This window comes from Mytilus galloprovincialis, chromosome 3 (assembly GCF_965363235.1).
Source record: "Mytilus galloprovincialis chromosome 3, xbMytGall1.hap1.1, whole genome shotgun sequence".
NCBI lineage: Eukaryota > Metazoa > Mollusca > Bivalvia > Mytilida > Mytilidae > Mytilus > Mytilus galloprovincialis.
This window is the reverse complement of record NC_134840.1, coordinates 34368085-34390295: the sequence shown is the minus strand read 5'-3', so window position 1 is coordinate 34390295 and position 22211 is coordinate 34368085. Positions and strand designations below refer to the sequence as shown.

General features: G+C 32.3%; 1 long non-coding RNA gene across 2 annotated transcripts; it reads right to left on the bottom strand.

The window, feature by feature from the left end:
* Nucleotides 1-4322: 4322 nt before the first annotated feature.
* Nucleotides 4323-13179, bottom strand: LOC143066392 (uncharacterized). 2 transcript variants are annotated; one of them, XR_012975593.1, is made up of 3 exons: nucleotides 13056-13179; nucleotides 8376-8553; nucleotides 4323-4620 (listed from the first exon to the last, which is right to left on the bottom strand). It is a non-coding gene; the product is annotated as an uncharacterized LOC143066392 (long non-coding RNA). The 2 variants fall into 2 exon arrangements; XR_012975594.1 differs by lacking the exon at nucleotides 4323-4620 and adding an exon at nucleotides 4845-4919.
* Nucleotides 13180-22211: the final 9032 nt, after the last annotated feature.

Below are 22211 nucleotides of genomic sequence, written 5' to 3'. Positions count from 1 at the left end.
TTTACTTTTCTGTCAATGTTACACGCATGAACAGAACTGATAACATTTACTTATTCCTTTGCTCTTTAAAGAGATTATTGATAATTTAACTTGTTTTACCACCATCAAACTTCATCTTTATTTCTAAATATAGATATTTTTTTTAGAAATGTATTTTCTTCATTGACAACAAAATTGGTGTCAGTCTTGAAAATTTACATGCAATTTTTAATTAAAAAAATCTACAGGCAATATAAACCTAAGAAAGAAAAAGATGATCAGCAATACATGTGATGAAGAAAACTCTCAGGAAAATGCTGCAAAAAGATACTGTCCCTGTCAACCAGTCAGATGGTGATGTCCCTGGCAGCCAGACAGATGGTGATGTCCCTGTCAGCCTGGAAGATGGTGATGTACATATCAGTCAATCAGTTAGTTGGTGATGTTCCTGTCAGTCAGTCAGTCTGTGATGATCTTGGAAGCCAGTCAGAGGGTAATGTTCCTGTCAGCCAACAGATGGTGATGTCCTAGTCAGCCTGGCAGATGGTGATGTTCATATTAGTCTGTCAGTTGGTGATGTTCCTGTCAGTCAGTCAGATGGTGATATCCCTGTCAGCCAGTCAGATGGTGATGTCCCTGTCAGCCAGTCAGATGGTGATATCCCTTTCAGCCTGTCAGATGGTGATAACCCTATCAGCCTGGCAGATTATGATGTCTGTGTTAGCCAGTCTGATAAGGTCCCTATTAGTGAGTCGGGTGGTGACGGTCCTTTCAGCCAGTCAGATAGTAGTTCTGTGTCAAAAAACCAGATGATGGTGACTGTGTATGCAGACATACTAGTGATCTCCAATTTGACCATTCTACAGCAGTGTAGAAGATAGTTATTTCAAAATCTTGTTTATTTATCCCTTTTCATTCACCAGTCAACGCATGTATCATGTGTATTTACTGATGCTCATTATAGAAATCATGAGGAATTCAATTTGTAACATTTTTTTTTTAATTGTTATGCCAATAATTGACATTCCAGAATATCTTTTGCATTATAAGAGGTTCAGGCTCCTTCTGATTTCAAAATAATAATAATAAACTCATCATGGATACCAGAATTGAAATTTTGTAGGCCAGAAACGCTTTTCGTTTACAAAAGACTATTCAGTGACGCTAATGAAACAAAAAAGTAAAAGAAGGCCAAATAAAGTTGAAAACAGGACTATGGTCTAATGGGTGTTGGTTTTCTCTTCTGAATTGTTTTACACTGGTCATTATGGGGCCCTTTAAATTGTGGCTTCCTGTAGTTTAGGTTACAAGTTTTTAAGATGAAATGGCATTGAAAAATCGAAACAAGATATTTGAGAGTTTCTATATTATTGTAAATTTTATAATCTATGCATGGATTTTGGTTTTGATTGAGGGTAGATTAATTGTTGTTTTGTTTTTTTCTTTTTTCAAGATAGATAGTTGAAGATGTTGGAGACAGAAAACAAGAAACAAGAAACTTGTTTTGAATGTTTGAAATAAAATTTATTGTTTAAACCTGAAAAAGTTATCATAAATGTAAGATTAACCAGCAGAAATAAAACGAGATATAGGGTAATATGTCTATCAGACAACAACCTCAAAGATGAAACCCAAATTGTTCTTTATAGAAGTTATGTAAACGATTGAAAATAAGATTCTCAATAAATGAAGCTGTACCAACCTCTCGTAGATTTGTCCATATTTTGTCTTGGTTTTTCATACTATTAGTTTTAAGTGTAACTGTGTCACATGAATGAGGGATACAGGTAATCATTTTGTACCCTTACTTTGTCAGTATTAGTTATTGAGTGAGAAACTTCGTGGATGCTGATGGTTGTGTGGTTGTCTTCTTATCAATCTCATCCCTGTGCATAACAAAACGGGTTGCTTACTAACTGATATAAAAATGTTTCATGTTGTGGAAATTTTGGATGACTCCTTCATCAATTAATCTATCGTTGGTCTTAATTTTATTTTTCTGGTTATTTTGACATTTGAATATCGTTTAATTTAGCCTTCCATAGTGTACCACAATGAACAAGCATAACTACTGGTATAGTTAAAAAATATGTCTGCTGTCTGAAATTTAGGTGAATGGTTTTGGTATTAACCACTATTTAAATAATATCATATATGAGAAATGTGGCAGTATAATTGTATAATTTACATTCAGATGGTTGTTTGGAGGCTTTTTATATCTTTTAAGGTCAATTCTGGCATGGTTCATTATTCATATTTTTTGTGTCCACGTTACATGCAACATTTAAGTCACTATTTTATGACAGAAATGAGATAATTGCAAAAATATTAATACAATGTTTTAATGTGAGGGTAACACAATGAAAAAGAGCCTTTACATGTTCAGAAAGAAAATGATTCTTACTGTATTTATCTCTTAAACATTGCATGTAACATTGACAGAAAAGTAGAGGAAACTTGCTTTTACAAAATTTCTGAAAGAAATGAAAATATACATTTTAGAGTTTTGATGATAGACAATGTTTTGTGATCAATATATATGATATTGAATGTTGAATAAGTTAAGGAATAATTAATCTCAATTTGGAAAAAGTGTCCATGTTACATGCTCCAAATTCATTATTTGCTTTGGTTCCAAACTGACGCAAGTTTAAAAATGATTTTTTTGGTTACAAATAGAAAGACACCATTTGTAGCAATAATTTGTAAAAAATTTAGAAGCTTATAATGATTTTTATTTTTTTCTTACAATGTCACACTAAAGTATCATTAGCGAATTCCTGCCCATATAGTTACAATTAAGCCATATATTTCAAATACTTTTCAATACACTTTAGTCATCATTGCTTCATACAAAACATCATTTGACATCACAAAAAAGGGTACTTTCTGAAGCATGAAAAAGGTGCCAGGAAATGGCTAGAATGCAGGATTTTGCATCATTTATCCCAGAGCTTCTGGGGGCCTTGAGCGGCCCCCAGACCCCCAGCCATAAGGGCGGCGAGCTAAAGCTCAACGCAGCGGACGGCGCTTTGCGCCGTCCGCATTGGTTGGCGGATTTAACTTTTAGATGTGGGTAAGTAATTTTTTTATTGATCTTACCCGTGGTAAGTCAAGGTGCCAAAAAAATCCTAGAACACTGCTAGTACAGCAAAAAACAGACTCACACTAAACTCCAAACATCAATGAACATACAAATGAACCAGAATTTGAAAAAAAAGAGACTAACAGTCTAGAAGTCCTATGGGCCAGGTGACCTAATAATAATTTGGACAAGTTCATTTATATACATATTATCTATTTGATATTATTCCCAACTTTGTACTTAGTTTATATCTATTTTACCCTATACTATAATGATTTTACTATATATTGAACATATTTTGTATTATATGGTTCAATGAATCCAAAACACTCTATTTGGGCTTTTTGATATTTACTCACCACTGGCTATTGGACAAACTACCTTACTTAATAGTTGTTTTATCTGGTTCTATCTAGTTTAACAGTTCACCTATTGACTATATATATTGTACTTTTTAACTATATTGTCAATGCCGAATAAGAAACACCAGAAACATCATTAAGAGCCGTAGCCAGCATTATAAGGTATTTACATAAAAGGGTTTTTCAAATTAGTTTATGGTTAAATGTTTTTGACTTTAATATTTTATTTAGTTTCATTTACTTTGCTAATTGGATTTCAAACTTTATACTTTCTTATTTACCTGCAATTAACTTTCAATGTCGTATAGTATTTTATATAGTAGTATGGTCAACTTACTTTAGTGAACAGTTTTCATTAGCATTGATTAACAAATTGTTTACATTCAGAGTTGTCATTTAACTGTTTTTTGTTTTATTAATTATTTGCAATTGTGTAATTAAACATTATAATATACATTATTTGCTACAAAATGATATATTCATATGCATTTATATGTAAAGTTGTATTTATTTGTCACTATCTGTATATTTCAGATCTGTCGTTGCCTTCTATTTTATGTTTTATTTATTAAAATATATGAACGTTCTGCATTCAATTTATCTGAGCCTTATTCCACCTGGTCACTATAATATAACATCTACACACACTTAAACACATATCTTATGTCTATCTCTAGATTCGCCTTCCGTGACAAGGCAACACTACGACTATTGAAGTTATATTTTAATATAGCAGATATGGTCAAGTGGTTAAAGGTGTGAATTTCGAATCCCGCTGAGGGACGGACAAACATTTTTCAGCAGAAAAATCTAATTCTAACACTGTTGGGTGTAATTTTCAGACTTATATATCTCGCAAATACCATGAATACCTACCTGCATTTAAAACTTCACTGTTTTTTAAGCATTCTTTTTTGTAGCAGGAACAATCTTCTTTTGATGGAATACAGTAACATTTGTTAACTGGTGTTGAAATAAATGCATAGCCTTTTGTATAATCACAACGACAAGTTCTGTCATTAATAGCAGATCCATTACTGAAAATAATCTGTCCTTCCTGCATACAAGATGACTTTTCATACCAACATTCATTTCTTTCATAGGTAAACATAGGCCTTGGTTGATATCTGCTTGACACACATGTCTTTGGAAATATAAATTTTGCTGTACTGTCTTGAAACACAGGATATTGTCCTGTCCAAAAAGTAAATATAAATTACTGAAATGTATATACAAGATTGCTTCCCTGTAGCAAAATGACCAAAGCCACTTATACAGGTTATTTGTCACTGTAGTAAGCTGCTGAGAAACAGCTACACAGTACAATTGAACCAAACTGCATGTTAATGATGGAATATAAGTTCAAAATCCTGCATTTGTCATGTGTTTGTATGGTTTGAAGGTAAACATAGGCCTTGGTTGATATCTGCTTGACACACATGTCTTTGGAAATGTAAATTTTGCTGTACTGTCTTGAAACACAGGATATTGTCCTGTCCAAAAAGTAAATATAAATTACTGAAATGAATATACAAGATTGCTTCCCTGTAGCAAAATGACTAAAGCCACTTATACAGCTTATTTGTCACTGTAGCAAGCTGCTGAGAAACAGCTACACAGTACAATTGAACCAAACTGCATGTTAATGATGGAATATAAGTTCAAAATCCTGCATTTGTCATGTGTTTGTATGGTTTGAAACAAAACAATATTTGAATTTATGTGACTGTCTAAATCATAGCTTCGTTGTATTATCCCTTTCAATATGAACATAAAAGACATGAAAATGTGTAAATCTATCTGGCAAAAATGTTACAATTTGATTATTTTTTTTCATACACTGTGTAAAGAGAAAGAACTTTTAAAAGATAATTCTGAAAAAGTTTGAGATAGAATTCATGATTTGATAGGATGTCCTGAAAAATTTATTGTGAATAATAATCATCCAAATTTTCCCAGAAAATATATCATCAATGGTCATCAAATCAGTTGTGTGAGTTTGAAAGCAGTCTCAAAGATACATGTATGCTGTTATTTAGCAGATAAAATCCAATGTAAAAACAATGTTGGACATAAAACTAGAGTTAAATAAACAACTGGTTTTTTTTCTGTCATTAAAACATGTAAAAGTATTCTGAAACTTAGTCATAGCTTTAAACATGTTAAATAGAACATAGGGACTAAAAGTCATAAATTGAGTTATATCATAACGATAGGCTGTCTGAGTGACATTAAACCTGATTTTCCTGCAGAAGTCAAAACCCTGAATAAACAAACAGCTCCGAATTTTGATTGTGATTGAATATTTGATACAGCATAGGTTTCTGACACATAATGAATGTGGTCTAAGAACTTAAACTTAAAAACTTTAAATTTTAAATTGAACATTAATTACCTATTATGGTCCAATATCCAAAATCTAAATACATGGTTAGATTCAGCATATGATGTATCAAAGAACCCCAAGAATTCAATTTTTGATGAAATCAAATAAAGTTCATTTTGGACCCTTTAGACCTCAATGTGGACCAATCTGATAACTGGGGCCAAACATCAAAAATCTTAATACATCGTTAGATTAAGCATATATCAAAGAACCCCATGTATACAATTTTTGTTGAAATCAAACAAAGTTTAATGTTGGACCACAATTTAGACCAACTTGAAAACTGAGCCCATAATAAAAAATCTAAGTACATGTTTAGATTCAGCATATAAAAAAAAATAAGAATTCAATTTTTGTTGAAATCAACCAAAGTTTAATTTTAGACCCCAATTTGGACCAACTTGAAAACTGGGCCAATAAGAAAAAATCTAAGTACATATGTTTAGATTCAGCATATCAAAGAACCCCAAGAATTCAATTTTTGTTAAAATCAAACTTAGTTTAATTTTGGACCCTTTGGACCTTTATGTAGACAAATTTGAAAATGGGACCAAAAATTAAGAATCTACATACACAGTTAGTTTCGGCATGTCAAAGAACCCCAATTATTCAATTTTTGATGAAATCAAACAAAGTTTAATTTTGGACCCTTTGGGCCCCTTATTCCTAAACTGTGGGACCAAAACTCCAAAAATCAATCCCAACCTTCCTTTTATGGTCATAAACCTTGTGTTTAAATTTTATAGATTTCTATTTAGTTATATTTAAGTTATGGCATGTATGGTGCGAAAACCAAAAAAAATGCTTATTTGGGCCCCTTTTTGGCCCCTAATTCCTAATCTGTTGGGACCTCAACTCCCAAAATCAATCCCAACCTTCCTTTTGTGTTCATTAACCTTGTGTTTAAATTTCATTGATTTCTATTTACTTATACTAAAGGTTTTGTGCGAAAACCAAGAATAATGCTTATTTGGGCCCATTTTTGGCCCCTAATTCCTAAACTGTTAGGACCTCAACTCCCAAAATCAATCACAACCTTCCTTTTATGGTCATAAACCTTGTGTTTAAATTTCATAGATTTCTATTCACTTATACTAAGGTTATAGTGCGAAAACCAAAAGTTTGTCGGACAATGACGACTGCGACGATGACAACCATGACAACGCCAATACCAATATATGACCAAAAAATTTTCAATTTTTGTGGTCGTATAAAAACTTGATTTTGGCCCCCTTTTGACTCCTAAATGAAGACCATAATATGATAGCATTATACAAGCACAATTATTTAGTGGTCATATAAAAAGATTTGTATTGTACATATATGTAACAAGAAGTAATTGTAACAGGATGCTGTTACGAAGTCTCCCAAGCATAAAGCTCCCATAATTCGCCATTTTACATGGTCCCATACATGTATTTTATTTGATTTGATTAATTGTCCCATACAAGAATATCTATGGTTTAGGGGTTTGGATCTCAATCATTGACAAGTTTTCAAATAGGAGGGGGGGTGACTCCAGGGACTTCATGATCAACTATATTTCATTTGATTTGTCTTATTGTCCCATGTAAGAATGTATATGGTTTATGGGTGGGGATCTCGACCATTTACAAGTTTTCAAACATGAGGGGTTGGGGGTGACCCCATGGACTTTCCCTATATTTCAATTGATTTTTTTCTTTGTCACATACAAGAATATATATGGTTTAGGGGTGGGGATACCTACATGTACCGTTAACAAGTTAAAAGCAAATTCTTAAATTGAATGGGTCGGGGATGACCCTAGGGACTCGCCCTGTATTTCATTTCATTTGTTTTATTATCCCATACAAGAATATACATGTAGATGGGGTGGGGATCTCGACCGTTTATAATAGCACATTCTCAAATTGAAGGGGGTGGGGATGACACCCAGGGACTCACTCTATCTTACATTTAATTCTTCTTATTGTCTCATACAAGAATATGTATAGTTTCAGGTTGGGGATCTCAACCGTTTACAAGATAATAGCACATTAATCAAATTGAAGGGGTTGGGGATGACCCCCCAGGGACGCACCCTATATTTCATTTGATTTGTTTTTTTTCTCCTGTAAACATTTCTGAAGACTGTGTGTGTCTATCACTTACAGTTTTCAAGTTATAGACATTTGAAAATTTGAAAAAATTATATCCCTTAAGGTTCTATAGTAAACCCCTCCCTTCTTTATGCCCTCAAAATACCCCTTAATCAATGATCATGTTAATGGACCCCAATACTCAAATGAAAGATGGATGGCTCCCCTACACATGATAGTCTAACATTTCATAAAACCCTAGGTAAATCTGACATGCGGTTTTTGAGAAATGCTGCGGACAAGTTCGTTTTTAGAAAGGCGAAAGAGAAAGAAGAAAAAGAAGAAAAAAAAGAAGAATAAAAATAATAAGAACTGAGCAAAAACAATAAGTCTCCAAACTTTATTTTCTCTTTTAAACATCTGAGAGAATTATTATTCTTGCAAACAATTCTGAAAAATTCGTTTCAAATTTCAAGTTTTTTATGTTCTAATTTCTTCTATACCTTCTACAATACGTTCTTGTTCTATGCATATTTGCAGGAAGTCTTTAGATTGTACAATCTCAAGACAGTGATAATGCTTAGGAGCTCTAGGGCAAGTCTTATTTGCTATTAATCCTCTCAAAGCAGCTGATGGACATCTACTGAATATCTGTATTGCCACAGCATAGTGAATTACAAACTGCAATAGAAAACAATAGCTCTTATAAATTTGTTTGTCCCATCAGATTTCCATACTTTATGATTCAAGATATTAGACAATTACTTGCACTTTAAACCATGAAAGTTTAATAATTAGCATATGGTAGTTGTTTGATTTGCGGGAGCAAAGAAACATTAAATCTATCATTTCTATACTATACATTCTGCCAAGGTTTTATATAAATTGATCCGTTTCTAAGTACTAGTGATTTCTGAGGAGAAGATCTTTTAAAGTTTAGAACCTGGAAGGACATCAAGTGATGGCAATTCTTTAATACATGTATATAAAATAATGTCCTCATGAAATATTGTTCGCCAGATAAACTGTCATACAAAAACTGTACATGTACAAAATGTATATATTTTATGATGAAATACTGTCCAGTATAACATAATTCATTTCTTTAAGAAATTATGTCCTGATCTATGAAACTTTGTCAGGTATTTAGGACAATATTAAATGCTGTGAAATACTGTTCCTGAAATTATTTCCTCATTATGATTATACGCAATAAAATTGCATTTCTGAAATGTTTGGCATATTGTTCTTGAAAAGTATGTATAAACTTATTTCTAATGGGATAGCACATCCTTATTTTTATGGAAATGTTGTTAACAGAGTACAACAAACAAACATATATTTTATCCAATAAGCATTTGATAAGGTAACTTTTTCAAACTTGCAGTTGTAAATGATTAAACTTTTAAAGTCAAATGTAAATTGTAACATTTTGTTAATATTTTTGTGATTTTGAAATGTATTATGATTGTCTGAGTATGACTGTCCGAATTTTATTTTTGAGTCAGCAAATTGACCCTATTAATACTAAAGCAGTGACCGTTCACTATTGCTCTCTTAATTGCCAGTCATGACCCTCAAATAATTCTCCAAGAAACTATGAAGTATTTGTCATGTTTGTATAAGAAAGTAATTGAAATTTTGCAGTCTAATTTAGGGAACATCAAATTAAAACAAAGGAAAATTAAACAATGTTTATTTCTATCATGTTTACAGACAGAAACTATTTGAGGTCAAAATTTGATCATTATCATGATTATTGAACCATTTATTAGGACATGTAGGATAGAAGTTTTCATGTCAAAAAAGTTAGACCTTTTTAAACCAGCAATTCATATACATGTATGATAGAGTATTTTTGTTTGTTTGCAATACATAGTGTCCTAGCTACAATGTACATGTACATGTAGCCTAATAAGAGGGTTTTCCTATGCTTTTTTGCTTTCTGAAGGAAAATGAACAGTTTTCAATGCAAAAAACAACACACTAAATAGATATTTGGACTACAAATGTACTTTAAAAGGATGTTCACTTCTAAGGAGCCAAACATTTCTAGAATTTAACTCTTGTTCTTAACCTGGTTTTTGGGCAATTATCATTAAAAAAAATACAGTTTCACAATTTAACTTTAATTCGTGCTTTTAATACAATATAATAAATATGAAGTGGACAAATCTGAATAAATTTAACTTAAAAAAAAACTATAGGTAGGTTTTATAGATGCACTCGAGCTATTAGATACATAAACAATTTTAATTATGATTTTTTTTTTCTGTTTATTGCTGTTCAATCATCAATGCAAGTGAAATAGTAAAATAATAATTAGCTTTTAGCAGCAAACATATGGCCGATATGATTCAATTTTGTCAAAATAAGCTATAATGAAACATCAATCATGTCAATGATGAATTTTTCTCTTGCAACCTTAACATGCTTAAAGCATGTATAGTGATTACATACAAGTTTTTGTTTCAATACAGACATGATAGAAATTCAAAGAGATTGATTTGAGATTCTGAGTGTTACTAACTGAATCAACAATCATATATAGATTCATAAAAAAACCAAAATGAAAACTTCAATAGTCTTTATTCAAGTTTATTGTACATGATGTATGAATGTTTTTGTTTTATGCTTTGAAAATTTTATCAAAAACAAAATCTTTGACTTTCAAAAATTTTAACACTCAGATTCTGAGTAAACATGGTAAAAGACAGACCAACACTGGGTCTAAACCAGGGTCATGTATGCAATTCATTGAGGAAACATATGCATGTATACCCAAACATAATTGATCATTCCCCACTGTATGCAGAATGCCGACTTTTTTCCTTGTTCTTTGAGTGTTGTAAAATGTTAAACAATCAGCAAACAGGATTTGGCTGAATTGATAACATGGTTAATGCTAAAATTGCTAATAATATCAACATTATCAATACAAGCTGCAGATCAAATATAAAATAATTCTTTTTAAGAAAAGAAAGATTTGAAAAAAAAATTTAACCATGAAGGTCGTTTGCATGAACATATGAACAGACGGACAAAAGAAAAGATGGAGTGGAGATGTCATATCTGTTTAAAACATCTAATGTGTATATTTATATAGAGACCAAGGCAAACATTGTTTATTAAGTTGTGTGATTGAGATGTGTAATAATTCTGTGTGTTTTTACATCTCTCATGTCTCTAGAGTTAGGTATCAATAATCAAGTGAAGTCAATTCAAATGGCATTAAAGTGCCGGTGATTTTAATTTTATAGTACTCACATGTACACCTTTAAGTTTTATTGTTTGTATATGTAAAGACAGAACCTTGTGACATTATATCAATCATACAGGTACTGTATCAGAACACTCACTTGTCAGGAACATGTAATTCAGTGGTTGTTCTTGCTTGCTATTAAACATATATATTTGTTGTTCATTCATTATTTCATGTTATTTTGTACATAACATGCTTAAATTCATGAAATTAGGCTGTTTATTTTCCCTTAGAATTGTTCTACATTTATTGTCCTGTATTGCTTATAAATAGTATTTAATATTAACTGATCTTAACACAAATCTTAACATTTACCAATGAACCATGAAATGAGGTTAAAGGTCAGATGAAACCTGCCAGACTCTCATGTACATTTGTACCCCTTACAATCATTCCCTATACCACATATAGCTGACCTTTTGCCTACAGTATCTTTAAAATGTACCTTATCATGTAAGTTCTTAAACCTTGATCACTGATCCATGACATGAGTTCACAAGAAAAACAAAAATCCTAATAGTTTCATGATATTTATAATAAGCCTTCAATTCAGAATTTTGCATCATCTTTAAATCTTCAGTGATCACATTAACACAGTGCTATGCTTGATCAGATAGATCAAAATTAATAAATAAAGCTTAATTGTGAAAATAAAGTGCACTGATCTGTACTTGACATCCATGGCGTGGAAAATTAATATGCATTTCCGCAGATAAACATGATATCATACACGTATGTAAACAGACAGATAAAGCTATTTATAGGACTAGTACTAGATCATGCAATGTCGTCATACGTAAATAAAACATATATACATATTTATAGACCTACATTGTATTCATTATTATTATCAAACCTTTAAATCTCAAGTTTATTTATATAATATCTATTAATTCAAAGGTAGACCATGTGTATATGCATGTTTTATCGACAATCAATGAATTTTTTTTGCTCTAGATATCATCATGATAATCAATTTTAAATAAAAATTAAAACAAGAAATAATCATGTTTAAACATGCCAAACTGTACCCTAGTCATGCTAGTTAAAAGTATCAATATGTGTTCTAAATAATCTTCGTTTCACACTGAACAATCAATGAATGTGATTTTGCTCAATTATCGTTAACAATTAAATCAAGAACAAATGAAGAAAAAGCATGTTCATACATGCTCAACTGTAGTTTAAACAAAAGTGTCAATGTGAATACTGAATACATTTGTTCCACAAGCATGAAAATGAACAACATGGTAGATATTTCTTTCTTATAAAATAATTTCCTGAAGCATAAAGCCTCATAAAATTTAATCATCATGATCATATGATGATCTATGATGACTGGAAATTATATGTATACAGTAATTGTAATTAACAAGGGACTTTCTATAATTAAGAAAAGTATAGAAAGTATGTGTATTAACTTATTTTAAAGGTTAAAATAAAAGATATCATATTTGATTTAATTTGGTTACATCAGACATGTCAGAGTGAATTATAATTTAAATAGTAATAAGTCTATGAATATATTTAATGGCTTAAACTACATACATGGACTAATACTATAAGTAAGAAAAAATATCAGTTTCAGTTGTTTGTCTGGTTAATAGCAAAAGACCAATTTGAGGCTACTGTGGAAATACAGTCAAGTCTGGTATTTCGTTTGTATTGTAAATTCGTCCTTTAAACATGTCAAATGAACTGCAAAAAAAAAAGAAAAGTATTTACCGGCCAACATATAGATAATACATGTGCCTGGCAGCAGTATTTGGAACAATATCCAGTTGATCTTCGATCCAAAAAGTTCATATTCTTTAAACAAACACGGGAAATATAGGGTTAAACAATTTACCTCATAACTTTTTCAAAAAAAATGGCGCATGCTTTTGAATTTTTAAAAAAGAACATTGTTCATTGTCCATACCAAAGCAAATTCCAGGTAGCTCTTCATTTTCGAAAAACAGATTTATCTATCATGTTATAGTCATGATTTATAGGTAATATTTCTAACAGCGGGAAACGAACAGTGGGGTAAACATCCTTTTAGACCCAGGGTGTGCTCGGTTGGCGTGTTCTGAACAGGTCCCGTCTGTTCTGAATCCGGAAGTCAATCTTCTTCTTCTTCTGGTATTCTTTTTCCGTCCACGTTGGGACAACCTCAATTGAGTACAATTTTTTTTAACGAACGAATTGGAACCTGATGTATCTCACTGCTGGTAAACTTGGTCTAAAGGAACAAACTCGGCATATCGAAAAGTCGGATCATAATAAACTCGGCCTGCAAGTATAATATTTATATAAATAAAAAAAAAAAAAATGAAGTGAACAAGTCGGTATTGATGATTGCGTTTTTTTTTATTGTTTTCGTTGAATCTTTTATTTTATTTTACTAAATTTATAACTATACTTACTATACAAATCCTTGATTGAACAGATTATTAATTTGTAGTTTTTATTTCACTGAAAGCTAAAGATTATTGTATCTTCATCTTTCAGTTCCCTTCTCCGCCATTGTGAATTCTGTCAGCACCTACTATTTTTCGGCACACTTGGAACTCGTTCAGAAGACAGTTCTGTCTTGTTTTATTGAACTTCCGGTTTATTCCGTGCATTCCGATCGTCTGGAACTCGCCAACCGAGCGCATCCCAGAGTCGTTATACATATATTAAACTGGACCCCTGTTGTGTTCACTTATCGTTACACTGACAACAGGTATGGCCTAAATTCTGACCACGATATTAAATAATTCGACGAGACTAGTACATCATGGGCTATGTTTTATTATGTATTATACTGATAGCAAATCAAAGAAAAATTAGCACATTTATTACCCTCAGTTTGTCAAGAACATGTACAACGTTAACACGCTCGTTGCATGGTCATTTATCTGCGCTACTACCATGGGGTTAATTAACAGATACTTGTTTATTTTGCGGCATCGCAGTATCAACATTTGAGGTCAATTTCCTATCACTTTAATTGGCTAATTTTATTAGCGAATCGTTGAATTTGTAAGACTCGTCCAATTAATGCCAATTATTGTGACAATAGCTCCAACCCGTTCCTTCGGTGCGAAGCTATAGATAGAACGGCGGACCAGTTTATACATATATCTGGTCTTTGTGCCTCCTTTAATGAAGAGCACAACCATGAGTTATGGCGTATACAAGGACATTGGAGCCTGTATCGGTACAGGCCAATGTAAGCATTATATTCTGCTGATCTACGATATCTCCGTTGACTCACAAGCAGTAGAGATCGGTATCCGGCCGTTCCGGTCCCAAACCTATCCGGCCCCAAGTCGATCCGGCCCAAAGTCAATCTGGCCCAAGTCGATCCGGCCCACGCCGATCCGACCCACATTGATCCATTCCCATAATAAACTAATGAATACTCTATATATACCGATCACCTTTTCGGTAATTATGCATATCTAAATACATTTTCTTTTTATTTCATCTTAGAGACTATTATCATGATTATATGAGCTTTTAAAATCCGTTTTAATTATGAATTTATCTTGCGCAGTTCCAGAGATATTTTTCATATTAATTACCGACTTTTGACTTCGGTTTTTATAATTTTCGACAGGCTACCTACGACATTCTGGTACTCGGTCAATTAAGAACAACGTACAGAAGTAACATCAAACATTTAATCGGTACAATTCTTCGGGAAAATATACTGCTTCATATTTTCTTTACACGACAAACTCATATGAAAATAGTAAATTTCCCCTCAATCCCACCGATTAAATGGTTGAAGTTACTTCTTTACGTTGCTCATAATTGATCATAATTGACCGAGTACCAGGATGTCGTAGGTATAACCACTTACTAGTTCTATACCAGGCCCGTAGCCAGGAATTTCCAAGGGGGGGTTCGTTGGACTCATGAACTCGACTTTAACAGTCACAATTTGAACAAAACGTTGACTTTAACAGTGCTTATTTGATTTCAAGGGGGGGTTCGTCCGAACCCCCCGAACCCCCCCTGGCTACGGGTATGTATACATGACAATTATGAAGGCAACAGTAGTATAGGAGGTGTTCAAAAGTCATAAATCGATTGAGAGAAAACTAATCGGGGTTACAAACCAAAACCGAGGAACACGTCAACTATCAGATGAAAACAGATATGAAAACAGGAACACCGAAGTGCAATAAAAACAAACCCCAACATACTGTAACACTGGAACGAAGCTGTTGAGAATAACTACCATATTCCTCACTTGGTAAAGGACATTTTAAGAAGAAAAAAATTGTGGATTGAACCTGGTTTAATGGCTGCAAACATTCACCTGACCGTATATAGCTACTCGTGCAGAACAACTATTCGGCAACGATTGTTACCCACCTGTTTCTTTGTTACATTTGTATTGTTTCTAATACATGTACTATCATAGAAACCTACATAATCATGTAACTTTTACTTTGATCACTGATCAATGAAATGACTATTACTTAGACTTTTGTCACAGGCAAAACAAAAATCAGTGTAGTGTCATATGATACGTTTACATGAATTATCATTGATATGGTTATATTATAAATTTACTGTTCACAAAATTTTGAATTTTTGAAATACTAAGGCTTTTCTACCTCAGGTATAGATAACTTAAGTTGTATTTGGCAAAACTTTTAGAAATTTTGGTCCTCAATGCTCTTCAACTTCGTACTTTATTTGGTCTTTTAGCTTTTTTGGATTCGAGCGTCACTGATGAGTCTTTTGTAGACGAAACGCGCGTCTGGCGTATATACAAAATTTAGTCCTGGTATCTATGATGAGTTTATTTACAATTCAGAATTTTGCATTAGGTTCAAATCTTCACTGAACACATAAACCAACTATGCTTGATCATGTTGATCAAAATTAAGAATTATTTTAAGACAAGAAAATAAAATAGAGATTACTGATTTGTACTATGGTATCCATTGAGTGCAAAATTGCTACGTATTTCCACAGGAAAACAAGATAAACAGACAGAAGAAGCTAATCTGTCATGCAATGATGCATACATTATGCATACATTATGCATACATCAATGTATAGAGAGTGGTCTAGCGCGCCGGGTATAGTGCAAGGCGATTTCGCGGTAGCCACGATACCTCAGTAGCATGAGTTGGAATTCAGGCCAGAGAAGAACAAAAATTTGCTCCGCATTTTAAATTTAACAGTGTTTAGTTGTTATTTAGACGAATTATATAAACAAAATGTGTTTTCAGCTGTGTTTCCCCATCAACGGGGATCCCATGGATAACATCTGTCGTAGAGTTGTCATTGGTTCAGACGTTCTTATAATATAATTATTTCTGTGACTGTATCCTACATTAATTTGTAAGATCCTCTATATGATAGATATAATTCAGCTGATCTGTAATATTCCATCCTCATGCCTTATATATCAAATAAGTGTCTTCCGACGCTAGATAAAAACTGACGAGAAAAGGTATAGCACCGGTCCACCGAATGCTTGATTTTTATCGAGCCAAGGTGGTCAAGTGGTCTAGAGCGCCGGACATATTGCAAGGCGATTAAGAGTCACAATATCTCAGTAGCATGAGTGCAAATCCCGGCAAGGGAAGAACAACACATTTACAGATCTAACATTTAGACGAATTGTTATATATTCATATACCTACATTGTATAATATTTATGATAATATGCACCTTTATTCGTTATCAAAGGTACCAGGCTTATTATTTAATTACGACAGACTCGCGTTTTGTCTACATAACACTCATCATGCAGTGGCTTGTTTACCTCTGAAATCTTTTTCGAACATTACTAACTTGCGAAAATGCATCATCATCAAATCTTCTTCACTGAACACATAAACCCAGCAATGCTTGATCATGGTCATCAAAATTTAAGAAATAAGACCAGATAATAAAATAGAGATCACTAATTTGTACTATGCATTGAGTGCAAAAAGTGCAAAATTGATACGACAAAATATAAACAAGATAAAAAGACAGAAATTTAATCTGTCGCGCAATGACATGCATGAATAATACATACGTATCTATATATCTATATCTATCTATATATATATATACCTACATTCTTTACATGATAATACAAACCTTTAAATCTCAAGTTTATATATCTTTTCATTTAAAGGTAGTGAATGTTTAAATATATGTTTTATCGTGCTCAACAATCAATGTTTGTGTGGTCTATTATCGATTACAATTTAATCACACTACACAACTCTAAAAGCTGAAAATGCCTGTTTTTCCCTTGTTTGTATAAACAATCACTCATTTTTTTCTTAATTCTGATTTATTATAAATTTGTATAAAAATTACTAGATATATTCTAAACATTCTGAATACGGTTAAAAAAAAATACCCTTTTTTCCTTGTTTGTATAAACAATTTAAGACTTCTAGAATGTGTCGAGACATATCAGGATAGCATGAAATATGTCAAGAATATGTAAACATATCGAAACAAACTTAAGACAATAGAGAGTTGGTCGAGACTAATGAAGATACTTTTCAGACTGTCGAGAAAGTGTCGAGAAACTTTTAGATCATGTTAATACTGTCGAGACATATGTCGATTATAATCAAGTAATGATACAAATAGCTGAGAGCATTATCTTGAATCTAGGTACTTACTAAAGACTTCTGGACTTTTGAAGTGTCTAGAGAAAGGCATGTTCGTTTTTTTTCAAACTGTATTTGAGTTATATGTATTAATCGTGTATTGAATATATTTGTTTTACACTGAAAAATCAATCAATGTCCATATGCTAGATTTTGTCGTTTACAATCAAATGATGAAGAAAGGCACGTTCAAACATGCCAAATTGTAGATAAAACTATATCAATGTGAGTACTGAATATATTTGTTCCACACGGAACATGATAATGGTAGATATTTCATCCTCATAAAATAATTGCCTAGAACTTAAAGCCTCATGAAATGTAATCATGAGATGACTGGAAAATATACAACTAATAGGCGTGTGACTTATTTCAAAAAGATGCTTAATTAACGACTTTAATGCGACCACCTAACACACGGCTGTATAATATATCATTCAAAAGCTGTTAATCTGTACTTTTTGTTTTGCCCGGTCGTAAAAAAATCGTACGGTGCAATTTTTGTTAAATCAAGGTCAAAGGTCATGAAAAAACATTCCAATTTTTGCGATTACTAAATAAAACGCCATTTTCTAATTCTTGTACCATAAAATTTTTCAAAAGATCATATGAACTTTATGGAACATGATACATAATTTCCAAGTCAAACAAAAAATAAGAGATCCGATGCGCGAAATTTCCCGAAAATTGAAATTTATCACAAATCCTAAAAAAATGAAAAATTATTCAAAAAGCAAAATATATCTTGGGGAATCGATATTTGTATGCTAAAAAACTAAATAAATGTATATGTTTTAGGTCAAGGAATATTTGTTTTGTAATTTTAAGATGCAATTATTAATTATTGTTCATGGAACAGCCTTCTATTGAAGTGTTTGCAGTTGCCCAAAAATCTGCCATCTGCAAATAGCGATCATTTTGTTAATCTATGTTAAAATAACACATCGCTAATTGTGAATATCAGGGAGGAGAATGATTTTCTATAATAAAAGAAGGCGTATTTAAAGTAAGAAAAGAATATATGCAGGGTAATTGAGGTTAAAATATGTTTTTTACGAAGTCAAACTTTTTTACTTTTTGTTATCAGGTTTAAATGCAAACATTACTTTGCGACTTAATCGTAGGCAACATTGACATAAGTAACCTTGTTTAGAAACACTTGGTTGTCTAAAGCGGGATGTAAACGAACTAAATAAAATGCGGCTGCTTCTTATTTAGTGTAAAATTGTGTTATAGTAAGTCATATTAAATGTGTTTAGAAGTTTAATCGCTTTAATTATTTGAATAAAAGATGCTTTGAGTATTTTCTACATCAGCTTTAAAAATACAAATGCAAGTCATTGTGTATGTAAAACACTACAAGCAGTTGTGAAATAACAAAATGAAAAATTCAAATACCCTTCCTGACCTCATAAGATCATTCGCTGTTTTAGGATTGTTCGTTTTCATGGTATGCTGTGTTTTTTGGACTGTTGTTCGTCTCTTGGACTTTAATTTTATTTTGTTCATGGTTTTATTTAACTTTATTTGATTCATGGTTTGTGATGTTTATTGTCCCTTTGGTATTATTTTACTTTAAAGACATTAACTTGCAGTAATGAAAATCGGCCAAAAAATCACCTCAAAGTAAAGTGAGCAGATTAACGCAATAAGACAAATATCCGCGAAAATAACTTAATTTGCTCACGGTGATATATAATATATAGAACCAAACGGTTATCATGATACATTTAGCTACACTGATCTATAATTTAAAACCTTTTACTACTGGAACATTGACGAAATATATCAAAGGGACATCAAACTCATAATTAAAAACGAACTGACAAAGCCGGGCAAAAAACGAACAAGACAAGCAACAGTATACAAAAAACAACATATAAAACTACAGATTGAGTAACACAAACCCCCAAAAAAAAAATTTGAGTGAACTCAGGGGCTCCCAAAGGGTAGGCAGATCATGTTCCACATGTGACACCCGTCTTAGTTTAAACATATTTATTTATAGTGGATTGGGAAACAAGTTTTGAAACTTAATATTAATCGCTTTCCACTTTGCGGGTGCGAGTGCTGCCTTGTAGCGGCATTAGCTTGCTCTTTTTCGAAATCTACAAAGGTGTGTTTAACGTGCAAGAGATATGGCTCTCTCTTAACACGGGTCAGCCATTTATCGTTCCCTTCCGACGGACTTTTATCGTTTCCTCAAGACCATACTCACAAATGTTGTCAAGGAAGAGCCGAAAATTCAGTCCCTGAAATTTTCATCACGGAACGGGAATCGAACCAGGAACCTTTGTGTTAGTAGTCCGATGCACTAACCACTACACCACGGCTCTCTTTTACCCGTCTTGTGGCTCATGTATTTCCTAACTCGGTGCCAAGCCTTATTCGGTTGGTGACATTCACGACAGAAATGACGGCAATTTGGTAACTTCGATGGAACTTATCAGTCGTCATCTGGCGAAACAGATATCTCAATTGTCAACCAACTCGTAGTGACGTCCATGAAATTTTCAAACGGACGATTTCAACTTTGCATTTGAACTCTGGTTTAAAACATGTTTAAACCACCATTTTTCTTCAAATGTCCTGTACCAAGTCAGGCATATGGCAGTTGGTATCGAGTAATCTGTTTCTTTGTATGTTGGCGTTTGTTTTTGTAGCAGTTCTGTGTTTCTGTTATATTGTTGTGTTCCTCTTATAGTTGATGCGTTTTCCTAGTTTTTGCTTTGTGACCCGGATTTATTTCAGTTACTAGAAAATCGATTGATGACTATTGAATAGCGGTATACTATAGTTGCCTTTATTTCAGAGGAGTTGAGGCTCAATGAAATCGAAAAAACCTTTTTTTATTGAAAAGATGTAACAATTGTAAGGTGGGTTTCAAAATTATTAAGAAAGTCTCCTCCTTTAGTCGTTAGTAGTATAGATATGCAGGCGTTGCTATAATGTTGTTACATAGAAATGAAAAGTTTATAATTTGGTAGTAAGGGGTGTTTTTATGGGTTGTTTTATGCTCATCTCTTTTGTCGTAAAACTTGTTCTCAATCAACCCTCATCCAAGATACGTGATAGAGTAAACTATATCTGTCTTTTATTTTCAATTTCAATGGAAAATACGAGTCCAACATTGTCACAAATTTTGCACTATTCAGTGAGATGGCATCATCTATATAATGGAAAGTGAAGTTTCAAGATAATGATAGCTTCTTTTCAGTCGTCATCAGAAACTCTTACATGAAGTCATCCTCGTATGAAAAATGAACTAGTCATTCAAGCTATTCAGGAAGTCTAGTTATAACTAGAATCGTTGCGTATTAATGGATATTTTTTTCTTCAAAATTATTCTTATTTGATGAATTAATGCAAGTAAACAATGAACAATGAACAACGCAATTTAATAGTAGAAGTCAAGTTTTATAATGTGTTTACTAGTTTTTGAAATTCTTTGAAATATCAATTTTCATCAATTTATATCTATTGATTTTGGTCTAAATTTTCAATTCACATTTAATAAATAAAAGGTCTTTTCACTACATCAATATTTATAATGAAGCTACAAATCAAACAACTAGAAAAGTCAAAATATGTTTATTTCAGTCTGGTAGTTACAATGCAGATTGCAATCTCTTAGTTTCACCCCCTTTATTTCAAGCAATAAGATGATTCGCGCACATATGTTTTTACTTTAAATTTTTCAGATTCTTAAGAATTTGTTTATTAAATCTTATATTGACCACATACAATATTTAAATAGAAAAAAAATGCTTAAAAGCTGTTTTTTCGCAGATGGCGGTATTTTGGGCAACTGTATGATTTGTTATGATTTGCTCTTTGATTAGAAGTAAGCATAATTTTAGGAAACTTTATGATGTCAAAAACTTCTTTGATAGTCATTACAGGGTTTTACTTGGTTTTAATTGATTAGCATTTGCACCAGAAAGAAAAATTTGGGTTTTCACACATTTTGTCAACTTTTACTCGAATTTCAGAAAAACATGTGCTCTCTGTCAAAAACACGCTTTAAATATTAAAAAATGCATTTGAATAATGACTGCTAATCTCGCTGCTAAAAGTTTAAATTGTTTGCATATGTGAATTTAGTATATAAAAGTCATATTATGCAATCAGGCTGAATTCTAAAAAATATGCACTTATTCGTCCTTGGCCTTTGATCTTGATTTGACGGAAATTGCACCGTACGATTTTTTTACGACCGGGCAAAACAGATAGTACAGATGTGTAGCTTTCAAATGATATATAATTTAGCCGTGTGTTAGGTAGGTGCATTAAAAATTTAATTTTATGGTTAAAGTCACTCGCCTATAACAGACGTTTAACTTAAAATTGGAATAAAAGATACTTAATTAATGTATATGACTGTGCACTCTTGAGTGTATTCTAAATAATAATCAGAAGTACACGAAGGTTTATAAATGTATGACACTTTTCAAAAGTAAATATAG